General features: G+C 39.8%; 1 protein-coding gene across 2 annotated transcripts in view; it reads left to right on the top strand.

The window, feature by feature from the left end:
• Nucleotides 1–15,031, top strand: part of PCNX2 (pecanex 2) — a 296,195-nt gene that overhangs the window by 194,782 nt on the left and 86,382 nt on the right. The gene's annotated exons all lie outside the window — the stretch shown is intronic.

The following is a 15,031-nucleotide window of genomic DNA, read 5'->3' as shown; positions in this document are numbered from 1 at the left end:
TAAAATATTTTATTTATTTGACAGACAGAGATCATAAGGAGGCAGAGAGGCAGGCGGGGGGGAGGGGGGACAGGCTCCCTGCTGAGCAGAAAGCCCAATGTGGGACTTGATTCCAGATTCCTGGGATCATGACGTGAGCCAAAGGCAGAGGCTTAACCCTCTGAGCTACCCAGGAGCCCCTGAAAGAATTTTGAAAAGCTCTCTTACTCAGCAGTTGGGAGTGCTCTCCTTAAAATGCTTCCCAAAGGGAGAACTTAACTTGGTTGCTTCGGGCAGCATTTTCCTTACAGGGCTGAGCACTGGCATTTGCCATCCTCTCCTCGTGGGAGGCTCCTGGTGCTACGGATGTACATATACGAACCCACAGATTCCAAATCGTGTCTTTTAACAGGTTCCCATATTTAGGACAAGAACTTTGAGGTCACAGAATTTCCCATTCTTTCTTTCCTTAACCTATCAATTTTGGAAATGCTTTGATGGACCAACCCATAGGGCTTCTGTCTGAAGAATGGGTATTGATCATTCTGAGATGGCCTCTATGTAAGTCTACAACCTCCAGGGGGAGAAAGAGAGCAGATAGTGCGCCGAAGGAAAACCTGTGGGTGTTGCAAGGATCTGGCTGTAAAGAAGAGTCCGGACGCAACAAGAATATTTCTACTGAACCCATGCCTGCTATAGCTATGGGTCATATCTCTTGACGAGTTGAGGAAACACCCAAAGCTTTCATTCATGCACCATTTTATTTTCTGGAAAACACGGCACTTAATGTCTACTGTGTGCCTGCCCGTACTGCGTATCTGCTAGAAGATAAGTGTACAACTCTAAGTAAGTCCCAGGGCCTGCTACTGATGAGCATACACTCCAGTGGGGGAACAAAGAAGATTAAAAACATATAAAAAGTACTAAAAAAAAAAGATTTTATTCATTTATTTGACAGAGGGAGTACGAGCAGGGGGAGGGGCAGAGAAAGAAGCAAGACTCCCCGCCAAGCAGAGAGCCCGATGCGGACCTGGATCCCAGAACCCCAAGATCATGATCTGAGCTGAAGGCAGATTCTTAACCTACTGAGTCACCCAGGTGCCCCTAAAAAGTACTTTTGAAATAATGCCATAAAGGTCATAAATAAACTAAACTATATTTATCGAGCACTTACTACGTGCTGAGTCCTGAGATAAAAACTTACCTGGATTATCTCATTTAATCTTTACATTTCTGATGTAGGTACCATTCCCATATCTACTTTGCAGAGGAGAAAGCTAAAGCTCCATGGACATAAACTTGCCCAAGGTTACACAGCTCATGAGAGGTAGGGCTGGGTAGGATTTCGGGTCTGCATGACCCACCAAGCCCGCTCTTGTCACCAGGATGTTGCAGTACTTTATATGTGAATTGAAGTTATAAGCCACAGGTCATGGGGACCTCCAGAGAGAGTGACTAGATAAAGCAGTGGGCCACAGGGTTGCAAGAAGAACGTGGAGAGATGTCACTTTGAGCTATTTTATAATTCCATTTTACTTCTATGTTGACTTATTATTTATGCTTCTTATTAAGTCATTGCTCTTACATTAAAAATATAAAGCCTCAATTCATCATAATGAACCTTCAAATGTTATACCACTTCCTGCGTGGGGTAAGGAGTTTTCCTATTCTTTGTGCTGTTGTCATGCATTTAATTTTACTTGTGTGATAAACACGTAATACAGAATTACTATTTAGGCTTTAGAGCAAAAGTGTCCTTTTAGAGCAATTGCAAATAAGAAAAAAGTATATTTTTTCATTTTTATTTATTGCCACTTATTCCATTTCCGATGCTCTGTTTCTTTGCACAGATCCAGGTTTCCAAACTATATATTTCTTGTGCCTGAACTTGCTTGAAGAGTTCTATCAGCCATGAACTTGGGTCAGTTTTGTTTGTCTGAGAAAGTATTTCTCTTTTGGTTTTGAAAGATAGTCTCACTGGGTATAGAATTCTATTTTGAAGGTCCTACTGCACCCCATCCCCTGCCCTTAAAACTGTCATTCCATTTAGGGTCACCTGGGTGACTCTTGATTTCAGCTTAGGTCATGATCTTGGGGTCCTGAGATCAAACCCCATGTTAGGTTCTGTACTAAGTGGAGAGTCTGCTTGTTCCTCTCCCTCCCCCCACAGCTTGTTCTCTCTCTTTCTCTCTCTCAAATAAGTAAAATCGTTAAAATAATTTTGTTCCATTTAGCACTTTTAGCACTTAAAAATGTCACTCCACCACCTTCTGCCTTACAGGGTTTTTGATGTAATTCTTCTGTAAGTTTTACTGTTGTTTTCTTTGTGCAATGTGTCTTTTAGTAATTGTTGTTGTTGCCTCCAAGATTTTCTCTTTGTCTTTTGTTTTCAGCAGTTTGAATAGGGCATGCCTAGTTGTGTAGGATTGTTTGTTGTTGTTATTTGGGTATTTATCCCGTGTCATCTGTTCTTGAATTTGTGGCTCAGTGTCTGTCATTATCTTGGACAATTTTGGCCAAAACTTCTTCAAATACTTCTTTGTTCTCCTGTTCTCTTTCTCTTTTCTTTCCAGGGTCCAAACTGTGCATATGTTAGATACTTTGATACTGTTATGTAGCTTTTAGATACTCAGTAATATTTTTTTTAGTTTTTAATTTTAATTCCAGTTAATTTACATTTAGTGTTCTATTATTTTCAAGTGTATTATGTAGTGATTCAGCAGTTCCGTCCTGTACCTGGTGCTCATCACAACAAGCACACTCCTTAATCCCCAATACCTATTTCACCTACCCCCAACCTCCTCCCCTCAGACAACCATCTGCCTGTTCTCTGCTATTGAGTGTATGTTTTTTGATTTGTCTCTCTTTTTCCCCCCTTTCTTCATGTGCTTTGTTTCTTAAATTCCATGTGTGAATGAAATCATGGTATTTGTCTTTCTCTGACTTTCATTATACCCTCTGGCTCCATCTATGCCATTGTGGCAAGATTTTGTCCTTTTTAATGGCTGAATAATATTTCATTATATGTCTACATACTATGTCTTCTTTAACCATTCATCAGTCAATCAGGCTGCTTCCATATCTTGGCTATTGTAAATAATGCTGCGATAAACATAGGGATTCATGTATCCCTTTGAATTAGTATTTTTGTATTTTTGGGATACATACCCAAGTGGTGTAATTGCTGGGTTGTAAGGAAGTTCTATTTTTACCTTTTTGAGGGAACTCCACCCTGTTTTCCACAGTGGCTGTTCCAGTTTGCATTCCCACCAACAGTGCATGAGTGTTCCTTTTTTCCCCACATCCTTGCCAACACCCGTTGTTTTTTGTCTTGTTGAGTTTAGCCATTCTGACAAGTGTGAAGTGATATCCCATTGTGGTATATGTGGTATTGTGGTATTTGGATTTGGATTTCCCTGATGAGTAATGCTGAGCATCTTTTCATGTGTCTGTTGGCCATCTGGATGTCTTCTTTGGAGATATATCTTCATGTCTTCTGCCCATATTTTAATTGTATTATTTGGTTTTGGGTGTTGAATTTTATGAGTTTTTTATGTATTTTGGATACTAATCCTTTATTGGATATGTCATTTGCAAATATCTATTCCCATTCCATAGATTGCCTTTTAGTTTTTTTGATTGTTTCCTTCATTTTGCAGCAGCTTTTATTTTGATATATTCCCAATAGCTTACTTTTTGCTTTGGTTTCCCTTGCATCAGAGAAGTATCTAGAAAAAAGTGGCTACAGTTGATGTCAGAAAAGTTACTGCCTGTGTTCTCTCCTACGATTTTCATGGTTTTAGTTCTCATATTTTGGTCTTTCATCCATTTGTGTGTGTATGTGTGTGTGTGTAAGAATATTTTCTCTTTTGAGGCGCCTGGGTGGCTCAGTGGGTTAAAGCCTCTGCCTTCGGCTCAGGTCATAATCCCAGGGTCCTGGGATTGAGCCCCGCATTGGGCTCTCTGCTCGGCAGGGAGCCTACTTCCTCCTCTCTCTCTGCCTGCCTCTCTGCCTAGTTGTAATTTCTGTCAAATAAATAAAATATAAAAAAAAAAGAATATTTTCTCTTTTGAATTCACTCAGTTTTATCTTTGTGTTTCAGTTTAGGTCATTTCTGTTGACTTATACTCAAGTTCATTGATCATTCCCTTTAGTGTGATGAGCTTGCTGAAAGCATTGTGTCTCTGTCAGTGTTTCCATTTCCATCATTTCTGTTTGAGTCTTCCTTATATAGTTCCCATCTCTGTGCTGAAATAATCCATCTTCTCTTTCATATTGTATACCTTTTTCTGTTAGGGCCCTTAAAATATCATCATAGTTCTTTTAACTTTCCTATCAGATAGTTCCAACATAAGTGTCATATATGAGTCTTGCTTGGATTGTGATTTGTCTTTTCGGAGCATATTTGTTCTTGCCTTTTTGTATATGTTATACTTTTTTTGGTTGAAAGCTAGTGGAGGACCCAAGCAAGTAAAGTAAATAGTTTATATGCCTAGAACTAAGCACAAATTTCCTTTGGCCAGATTTTTAGTGCAGGGGTGTACCTTTTGTCTGTATCTCAGATCCTGCTTACTCTGGCTTCAGTTATCATGTAGAGAGTGGGGGGGGGGGGTCGTAGTCTGACATCCCCCTCTGTGGATTACTAGGGGGCCCATTGCAGACCATGTGTCCACTCCAGTGGTCAAGATCTGGTGAATACACTGAATTAACAGCCACTGCACTGGCTCTGTATGATGTCTTAGAGAAGCATATGAAATTTTCTTCAGCTGTGGTTTTAAATTAATTTTTGTAATCTTGATGTCTGTCAGTAGTGTAATGATTCAATAGACTGTCTAGCCAAACAATGGAGTATTAGCCAGCTAATTAGGAGTTAGGTAGAGCAGTTTGTACCAGTGTTGGTTATATAAGGTAGAAACATCAAGTTTCTGGGGCACCTGGGTTTCTCAGTCAGTTGAGAATTGAATCTTGATTTTGGCTCAGGTCATGATCTCAGGAGCCTGTGTCGGGCCTGCAGCGGGGAGTCTGCTTGGAGATTCTCTTCCTCTTTCCTCAGTGCCTCTCCCTGCTCGTACTCTGTCTCTAAAATAAACAAATAAGTCTTAAAAAAAAAAAAAAGAAACATCAAGTTTCAGAGGAGTATATACTGGTAATCCAGTATAAACACACACACACACACACACACACACACACACACACACACACACAATTGTACATATGCATGGGTAGAAAATGCCAAGAAGGGTAACTCCTCAACCATCATTAACTGTGGCTTGTGCTGGGAGTTAATTCAGAATGAGGTGGATAACGAACCTTTTTACGTACACTCTATGTAAATCTGAACTATCTGGTATTTTTTAAGTGAGACTCTTATATTTTTATTAAAAAGGACATACATTTTGGATGTGTAAGTGCTGAAAGCAGAAGGCTTCCATTATATGGAATATCACTGCATGGATCACTTTATTTCTACATGAACTAGACAGAGGAAATGTTTGCACAAGTATCTGATCTCAGGAGAATACATAAATGAGACGTACTGGAGGCATGTGGTGGATGGCATGGGCAGGAGAGCATTCAGACTTGGAGGAAAAGCTGCCTCTTAACTGCATGTGATAGTAGTATTTCCCTCTCTCATTAAAATGCTAAGCATCCTCTGTCCTCATAGAGGCTTATGGACTTGGTCCTTGCACCTTCTTCCTAAAGGCAGTATTTGCCACCCATGGGATTATAATGGAACTTCAAGAGGGAAGAAGTCCCCCAGAACAAAATCCAGAAAGCTGCCTTTTCTTAAATAAAATCCATAACAAAGGCAGGGAAGCTCTATCCTACATCATCGAGGTAGCTGAGTAAAGGCTAACATAAGCAATTGAAAGGATTAAGGAATGGAAAAGCAGGCAGGATGTATGCATAAACTAGAGGGTTTCTACTACTTCACCCCAAGGTCAATGTGAACAGAGAGACCTGTGCTTAGACCTGTGCTCTAACCTTTGCTTAGAGACCAAAGGTAACTCTCTCACTCTTGTCTCTTCCATGTTGAGTCCCTCCTTGTCTCCTTCCATAGTGATGCACCCCCACCCCCCACCTATCAGAGCCTACACCCCTGCTGGAAACACACCCAGAGATGCTGGGTTCTGTTTAATTCCTAGTTCTCAGGGATCTTGAGAAGACCTTTTAGTTTTTGTGCATTCACAGCTCTCGGTAGATTATAAAATTTCACTGTGCAATGGTGACTTCATTTGCATTTGTGGATACACTAATGAGCAGTTATGAAGTAGGAATGTAACTGATATTTTCTGTCGTGTTCTCCTAGGGGTCTGGATTTGTCTGGCAGCATAAGGTTGGCTAATCAAAGCATGAGGGCTTGTTGCATTTTCTGTTATTAGCTGCACATGCATTTGCCTAAATAGCCCACCCCTGCTGGGTACTCTCACCTGCCATCATCCCTGTTTCTCTCCTCAGCTTCCTTTTTCCAAACTGCACTTCACAGGTGATAAACTATAAATGTTTGCCCCGGGTTCCTCTTTCTTCCTTCCATAGACTTTAGTCTCCCTTAATGGTTCTACTTTCACTTTTCCAGTATAGACTAGTCAGATTCATATGGCTTGATTGACACCTCTTGCCTGAATAATTCTGATATTTTATATTTTACCATTAAATATGGCATTGAATGTAATATGGCATGGATATCCTTTATTAGGTTTAAGAAGAATTCTTTTATTACTAGATTGGAAGAGATTTGTTTCAATGAGTGTTGAATTTATTTTTCCACATCCTTCCTGTATGAATTGAGTATTGTATGGGTTTTCTTTTTTTACTTTTTTTCATTTTGTGAATTATATTGACCTTCTTCTAGTATTAAACCATTATGAGATTAAAGAAATTTAATCATGATTACTTTTATACATTTATAGATTCATCTTGAAAATATTTTATTAAGGAGTTCTGCATTTATATTAGTAGATAAGAACATCTATATTTTCCTTTCTTACCATATTCTTCTTCTTTTTTTATATTAAAAATAGCCTCCCAATATAAACTGTGAAGTTTTTCTAAGATGCACATTTTAAGGCTATATTTTTTCCTCTACAAAGTGCTTTAGCTGAGTCCCACCTGTTATGATTGGTACTACTGCTTTTTATTGTCATTCATTTTTTAAAACATTTAATTAAAATTTTTTAAAAGAGAGAAACAGAGGGTTGGGCAGGAGGAGAAGGAGAGAATCTTGAACAGGCTCTATGCTGAGCATGGAACCCAAGACAGGGCTCAATCCCATGACCCTGAGATCATGACCTAAGCTGAAACTAAGAGTCAGATGCTCAACCACACAGGAACCCCTTAGTTTTATTCATTTTTAAGTATTTTCTAAATGTGATCATTTTTTAAATTAAAAAAAATATATTTTATTTATTTATTTGAGAGAGAGAGACAGTGAAAGAGAGTATGAGCGAGGAGAAGGTCAGAGAGAGAAGCAGACTCCCTGTGGAACAGGGAACCCGATGTGGGACTCGATCCTGGGACTCCAGGATTATGACCTGAGCTGAAGGCAGTCGCTTAACCCACTGAGTCACCCAGGCACCCTAAATGTGGTCATTTTTAATTAATGCAGTGTCATATTTGTTGAGAATACACTTAAATGCAAAGTTTGTGATGCTTGCTCCTATTACTCTGCATTCATTTTATCATTGACTCCTAATGTGATTGCAAAGAAGTTTGCATGGTATTAAGCCTTAGTATTGCTTAAGACTTCTTTTCAGGAAGTCATCAATTCTTATAACTGTATATATGCTTCAACATTTTATCCTCTTTTGGTTGACTGCAGGATTCTAATACATATATCTCTTAGACAAAGCTTATGAATTCTATTGGACAAATGTTTTCTATGCTTATTTATTTATTGTCTAATTAAGTTATCATTTTCTAAGATGCGTGTCCTAAAAATGTCCACTTCTCATGGCAGATTTGTAATCTTACCTTGTAATTCTGTTCACTTTGACTTTAGATATTTTGAAACTATTTAGCTAAGTGCATAGATTCCAATCATGTCATCTTTCTCATGACTCTTCCCTTTTATCATGAGGTACTGATTTTTATCCTTTTTTTGAGTGAAAATCAATTTTGTCTAATATTAATATGGATAAGCAGCTTTCTTTTGATTGGAATATATCTGGCATCTTTTTTATTCACCCTTTTACTTAAAACTTTCTAAGTCATTTTAATATTTCTTATAAAAGCATCTAGCAAGAATTTTCTTTTTAATACAGAGAATCTGTATTAATACTGAGAATACTGAGAATCTTTATATTTTAATAGGCAAATTTTATTCATTTACATTTACTATGATTACTGATATGTTTGCACTTTTTTCTGTCCTATTTTTTGCTTCATATGTGTGCTTTTTCTTTGCCCCATTACCCCTTCTTTCTGGCCTTCTATTGAATGGAATGGATTTTTTAGAAATTCCCTTTTCCTCCAGTGCTTTGGAAAATGAATATTCTGATTCTGGTCCTTTAGTGTAGTGAATCTCAATGTGTGGTCCCCAGATAGGCAGCATCAGCATCACAGGGGAAGTTATTCTTGGGCTCCATCCTAAACCTACTGATTCAGAACCTCTGCAAGTAGGAACCAGGATCTTTGTTTTACAAGCTCTCTGGGTGATTGTGACACACCTCAGAAATTGAATACTTTGGTGGCTTAGTGGTTACTTTTCAATTATTAATAAGCACATTTGATTAGCATAGAAAATTAATTAAAATCTCTTCCCTCCTCTCAAACAATCCAAAGACAACATTTTAACTCCAAATTCCCCTCTCATATCTTAAATATTTATGACATCCTGTACTTGGTTCCACTTCAATTGAATTACTAGCTTTGTGATTAATTGTTTAATTAATCCAAATATTGAGATTCTGACATTTTAGTCATTTCTTTTCTCACCATTATTCTTGTATGTTCTTTCTTCATTCAGGGTTAAATTTCCTTCCTCCTGAAGCACGTTCTTTAAAATTTTTTTTTTTCTGCAAAGTTCTATGAGTCTTTGAAAAGGTCATTATTTCTACCTCATACTTAAATGATACTGAAGTTCTGTTCAAAATTCTAATTTGATCATCTTTCTTAAAACCTTAAAAACATTATGTCATTGTCTTTTGCCATATACTTTTGCTAATGAGAAATCTGTTATTATCCAAAATTTTTTTGTATGTAATCTGTAAGAAAGATTTTTCTCTTTGATTTTGATGTTATGCATTTTGTGCGTTCTTTTTATTTATCCTTTACAAGACTTGATGTACTTCTGCAATCAAGGACTCATGTTTTCCTCAGTTCTGGGAAATTCTGAGCCATTTGCTCTTAAATATTTTCTCTCCTCTTTCTCTCTATACTTTCTGGAATTCCAAATGGACATATGTCATGTCTTCTTACTCTGTCATGTATATTTCTTAGCCTTTCAGATTAAAAAAAAATCTTTTTCTCTCTCTGTGCTGTGTTCTAGATAACTTACTCAGGTCTTCCATTTCTCTACTTTCTGCTTTACTGTAACTAATCTGCTTTTAAACTATCTCTTGTGTGTTTTTTTTTTTTTAATTTTAATGGCTTCACTTTTCATTTCTAGAACTGGTATTTCTTTTTCAATTCCATTTGTTCATTCTTCATATTATGTTACTCTTTTAATATTATTTACTTTTTATGTCAGCTTTTTACTCATTTATTTAGATTCTTTTATATTACTATATTACATAAAATTCTTGGGATGCTAATTATCTTGCGTGTTGAATTTACTGGTTTCTTCTCATTTGCTCATTTTCCTTCCATAGTTTATAATTTTCACTGTGGACTAATCTTCAGTGGGAGATTGTTGTTTTATCTGTGGGAGACCTATATAATATAGTTGTGGAAGTATCCTTGAAAACTGTGTATGTATTTATTTTTACAAGATAGTTTTGTCATCCTCCCCTACTTTTTATTTACAACCACTTGGATTTTTTATGTTTCTGGAATAGTTTAAATTTAAATTCCACTCTTCTACATTATGATGGCTAAGGTTTTGGTGTATAATGGATGACAGGTTCTATTCTATATTAGGAAGAAGGCAAAGTTTTTTTATTTTTCCCAGCAGTGGTAGGTGGGGTTTTTCTAATTCACTTTTTTTTCTTTGTGGGCATGGCCACCAGCCCTTCAAGTCCATTAAAATCCATGTCCTGGGCTGCTAAAGTCCACATCTATGTTTGTATCCTCTTAGGGTCATTCCAGTGTCATTTCAGACTTATTTTTCTCATTTTATTTTATTTTTTTAAAAATATTTTGTTTATTTGAGAGAAAGAGCATGAGTGGGGTGGGGAGTGGCAGAGGGAGAGTGAGAAGCAGGCCCCTCCCCACTGAGGAGGGAGCGCAATGTGGAGCTCCATTGTAGGACCCCAAGATGATGACCTGAGCTGAAGGCAGATGTTAGCCACCTGAGCCATCCAGGTGCCTCTATCTTTCTCATCTTAAATTCCCTTTTTGTTCTGACTATTGGAAGTTTTCCCTTCCTTTGACTTCAACTATTAATTACATTTTGTCCCTACCATCTTTTAGATTATTTCTATTATTTTTGCAGTGGGGTGGTAATCTTTATGCATGCTCCCTGAAGCACATTGATATTTTGCTAAACTGTGTGCCATTTAATAAAATCCCAACACACATTGTATACAGTGGTAGAACCTGTTACTGACCTTCTGAAATTCAGTCTTCTAACCCCCTGTAACCATCCTACCTGAATATGTTTACTTAACTTACAAAATTCTAATTCTTCTTCTTGGGTTTTATTTGAGAATATCTATGTTCTAAAGCTAATGTCCCCCTACTTAATTATCATGCTTGCTGTTATCTGTTATTCTGTGAGAGGGGTGCTCACCCTCCCCCACAAGGTGGTATCCCACATTTGAGGCATTACTAGCTTTACTTTTTCCATTCCTTCTTGAAGAATTTTCTGCTCCTCACATCACCTCCTTCCCAAGCACTCAAGAGTCTCTGTTCCCTCTGTGTTCTCTCATCCCGAACTCTGCATCTTTGACTCAGCAGCTGGTTTCTGGGGCTTCTTTCATTCCTGCGTGCCTCTCACATCCAGACATTCATAATCACAAGCTGCGTATCTTTCTGAGAAGGAAACCAACTGATTCTGACTACAGAAAGCAAAAAAAGAAGGAAGAAAAGTTACATGATACAACTAATCTGGGAGATGGTAAGGCTAGGGTTAGGGTTAGAGTCGTAGGAGGAAATAGTGGTTAGGATTGGGAAGGAAAATTCCACTTTAATCAAATGGAATAGCATATGGGCATCTTCCTAAGATAGTGTTCAATATCAAAGTGTCCAATGAATTGTGAGTTATTTTGTCAGCAGGGGAGGGAGTCCCCTGAGGAAAGATGGTACACAGCTTGTTTCAGAATGTATTGGCAAGGAAAAGGGTTGGATCTTTATTTAGTGACATTATTCTTAACATAGTTTGTGAATTGTTGCAGAGGTATAACAGCACTGTCCACACCTCATGGAAAAGACATTCCCCGCAAGGATAATTGGAAGTGAGACTATTTATGGTGTCTTTCTTTGGGAAATAGCCAGAATCATTCTACTGTGACCTTATTTACTCTTTTCCTAGTGTTTTCAGTGGAAAAGGCCCAAATGATTTTGTTTTCCCTTATAGTCCTACTTGGGTAACTTGTGAAGTTTATTGTACTGTCATAGGACTGAGATTTGGGATCTTGGAAGCAGAGCATTAGAAGTGAGATAAGCTTCATAACAGCAGAGGCTTCGAACTGTCTATGGAGATGTATTTTCATAGCTCATCTAAGTGGGATTTTTATTTAAAGTGCTTTGGTGCCGTGTTATGCTGTATGTGGCACTTCCTAGAAAGGTGTTCATGTTGCTATTTCCACTGAATCAATCTCATCTTAAATGCTTCATGATTTTATACACAATGGTGTACCAGGACGCCAAGTGCCCTTTTATACACACTTTCCATTGATGATCCACATGAAGGCTTCCTTTTGTGCTTAGGCATCATCTTTTGAATACCCACAGATTTTTCATTCTTTCACTTGATTTCACTCTTGAAGAGAAGGACGAAGTGTGAAGGGAAAGTATGAAGCTTGGTCTTTTTAACCTGGAACACAGCTCTCCACGTTTCTAGGAATAAACTATGTAAGCTGTAGCTATCTTCTTGGAGCTGTGTGTTCAAGAAACTCAGGGAACCAAGAGGTCTGCCTTTCTGAGAGCCACTTGAATGTCTCCAGGCTTATTGGGTGGTGTCATGTTTTATTAATTGGGCATATACAGTGAAAGCGATGTTCCAGGATGGATCAGAGCTCTTCGTCCCTGAGCGCATGGAGAAGTGGTCCCTGCTGGTGGCTGCAGCCATATTTGTCATGTCCATGCTTGGGACCCAGGAAGGCCTAGGTAGAGGAGTTGCTGTCCTCTGCTGCTGCATGTGAGGCAGGTTTTCCTGCTGCTGTCTTTAAGAAGGGCTCCTGGCCTCAAGGAGACATGGTAAGGTTTGGGGGTAGAAATATCTACCGCCAGGCAGGCACTTCGATGACTGGTTTCATAGGGGCCAGTGACTCACTCTCTGAACTCAGCCAGCAGCCCCCTGAGTCTCTTTTCCTCCTCTGGAAACCAAGAGGACCTAATCTTGGTTAAGTTTCCATTGTTTTAAAAGGGGGGGGGGGCTCTAGAATTTCCTGATTGCGAGCTAAGTACATCCTCAAAAGACAACCTCTACTTGTTCCAACATCTATGCGTCCGATTCTCATATTACATTTACAATTGCCAGGTGCTAGTGTAAGTTCTGAAGAAAGACGATGTCACTCAATTCTCAGATGACACTGTAAGGAAGTACTGTTATCATCCTCGTGGCTGATGCCAGCTGGGGTTCACGCTCAGGCAGCCTGTCCTCAAACCCATGCTCTTAAACATTGTACTGTGTTGACATCCACCACACAGATAGCATAGCCCTTTTATGGTGGGCTTGGGGAGGAGATTAAGTTACTGTGCAGTGGGAGCATTCTAGATGTGCAAAGAACGGGCATTCTGGAGTGCTGGCTTCTTCAGTGAGAACAGCAGTGTCTATTTTCTGAGCCTCAGATTGAAAATCTTTCACAAAACTTGTATTTTATTCTGCACAATGTTTATGAAAAAGCCGAGGCATCGACACAGGAAAAGAACAAAGATACCTGGGGTCTCAGCGGCAATTAGAGTGCATGTGCCTGATTACTGGTTTTGCTTATATGTAAATACCACTCGCTGTGCTAAGCAAAAAATAATTGTAATAGATTCATTGAATCATAATGCAGCCAAGTTTCACTTAGAGCTTTCAACTTGCAGATGAGTCTTTCCCTAAGGCTCCTGTCTGATTGTAGTTGCTATGCCTGACCTACTTACCAGCTTTTCACAAGATGGCTTAAAAGCCTCCCAGGATATAGTCATACATGGAAAATCCTCCGGGACTAACTCTCCATAACCCCTGATTCACGGGTCCGGTATTTGGGGGGCCACGCATCACATATGGGAATCTTGATCGGGCCCGTAGTTTTCGCCGAGGCACAAGTCACAAGGTTCATTCTGAGTACCTAGACTTCACAGTGGAGCAACCAGAGGGTTTCAGATCCAGAGGGATTTTGTGTGCACGCAGTTAGGTGTCACTGAGCCACTGAATGCAAGAGAGCCCGGCATCACTTCTCAGGACTTTGGCTTTTGTTGTAATTCAGTGTCACGCGTTGTGAGTCTTCTCTTTGGTGATCAGCCTGTTCCTCTTCTCATTGGGTTCATGGCGGGCATGAAAGGAAATGATATTGGCCTTTAAAGAAGATACTTGGTCTTAAGAGAAGTGAGTCAAGGGTTTGAGTCTGCGTTAGGATTGTCTCTCTCAGTCTGTACAAGTCACCTGCTGACTGATGGAAAAGTCAGATGGTAGGGAGAAGACTGTTTTGGTCTGTGAACCTAAGAGATGCGACCTTCGCAGACATATTAGGATAAACTACCATCCTCTCCACTGGTAGACTGTCTAAGGCACTGGGAGCTGGCAGTCCCACCCAGAATGGATTCAGGATGCTTGAACCAACCCCAGGTAGAACTAAGGTGGCCTTTCTGAAAGAACTTGGAAGCCAGTTGCACTCAGCCCTCTGAGGTCAATGCATGTGAGCAGGAGTGAAGAAAGTGAAAAGTTACCACAAGAACCAGACATCTGTGTTTCTTTCCCAGATTCCTGCTCTTTTTTTTTTTTAAGATTTTATTTATTTATTTGACAGACAGAGATCACAAGTAGGCAGAGAGGCAGGCAGAGAGAGAGGAGGAAGCAGGCTCCCCACTGAGCAGAGAGCTTGATGCAGGCCTCGATCCCAGGACCCTGAGATCATGACCTGAGCTGAAGGCAGAGGCTTTAACCCATGGAGCCACCCAGGCGCCCCACGTGAACCTTTCCTTAATGGCCCTGCTTCCCAAACTTCGCTTCTTTTTACGGTGGTCTTCTGTTGTCCTGCATTTAACACCTGTTGGCGTAATTAAGAATTCCATTTGGGGACGCCTGGGTGGCTCAGTCAGTTAAGCATCTGCCTTTAGCTTGGGTCATGATCTCAGGGTCCTGGGATTGAGTTGCGCATCTGGCTCCTTGCTCAGCTGGGAGCCTGCTTCTCCCTCTGCTTGCTTCTCCCTCTGCTGCTCCCCCCTGCTTGTGCTCTCTCTCTCTCTCTCTGACAAATAAATAAATAAAATCTTAAAAAAAAGAAAGAAAGAAAGAATTGCATTTGTTCTTCTCTTTTCACATCCTGGCCTTGAGGAATGTATTTTATGACCCTGCATGCTCACCAGTCTAGGAGCAAACACGTGGTGCTGGAAGTTTCCAGGAGATATCGCGAGTGTGTGTACGGGGAATCTGGGGGAAGGTGCTGGTAGGATGCTCACTGCACGTGGAAGCGACAGCCGTGGGGTCCACATCGGGGGTCATCGGTCTCATCGTACCGCAGAGCAGAGGGCCCCAGCCTGGCCCACCCATTCTTGTCTGCCTCATGGAGCAAACGCAGCAGCTTC

The sequence above is a fragment of the Meles meles genome, chromosome 13, assembly GCF_922984935.1.
Source record: "Meles meles chromosome 13, mMelMel3.1 paternal haplotype, whole genome shotgun sequence".
NCBI classification, from domain to species: Eukaryota; Metazoa; Chordata; class Mammalia; order Carnivora; family Mustelidae; genus Meles; species Meles meles.
The sequence above is the reverse complement of the archived record's forward strand: the minus strand, read 5'-3'. Positions and strand labels throughout refer to the sequence as shown.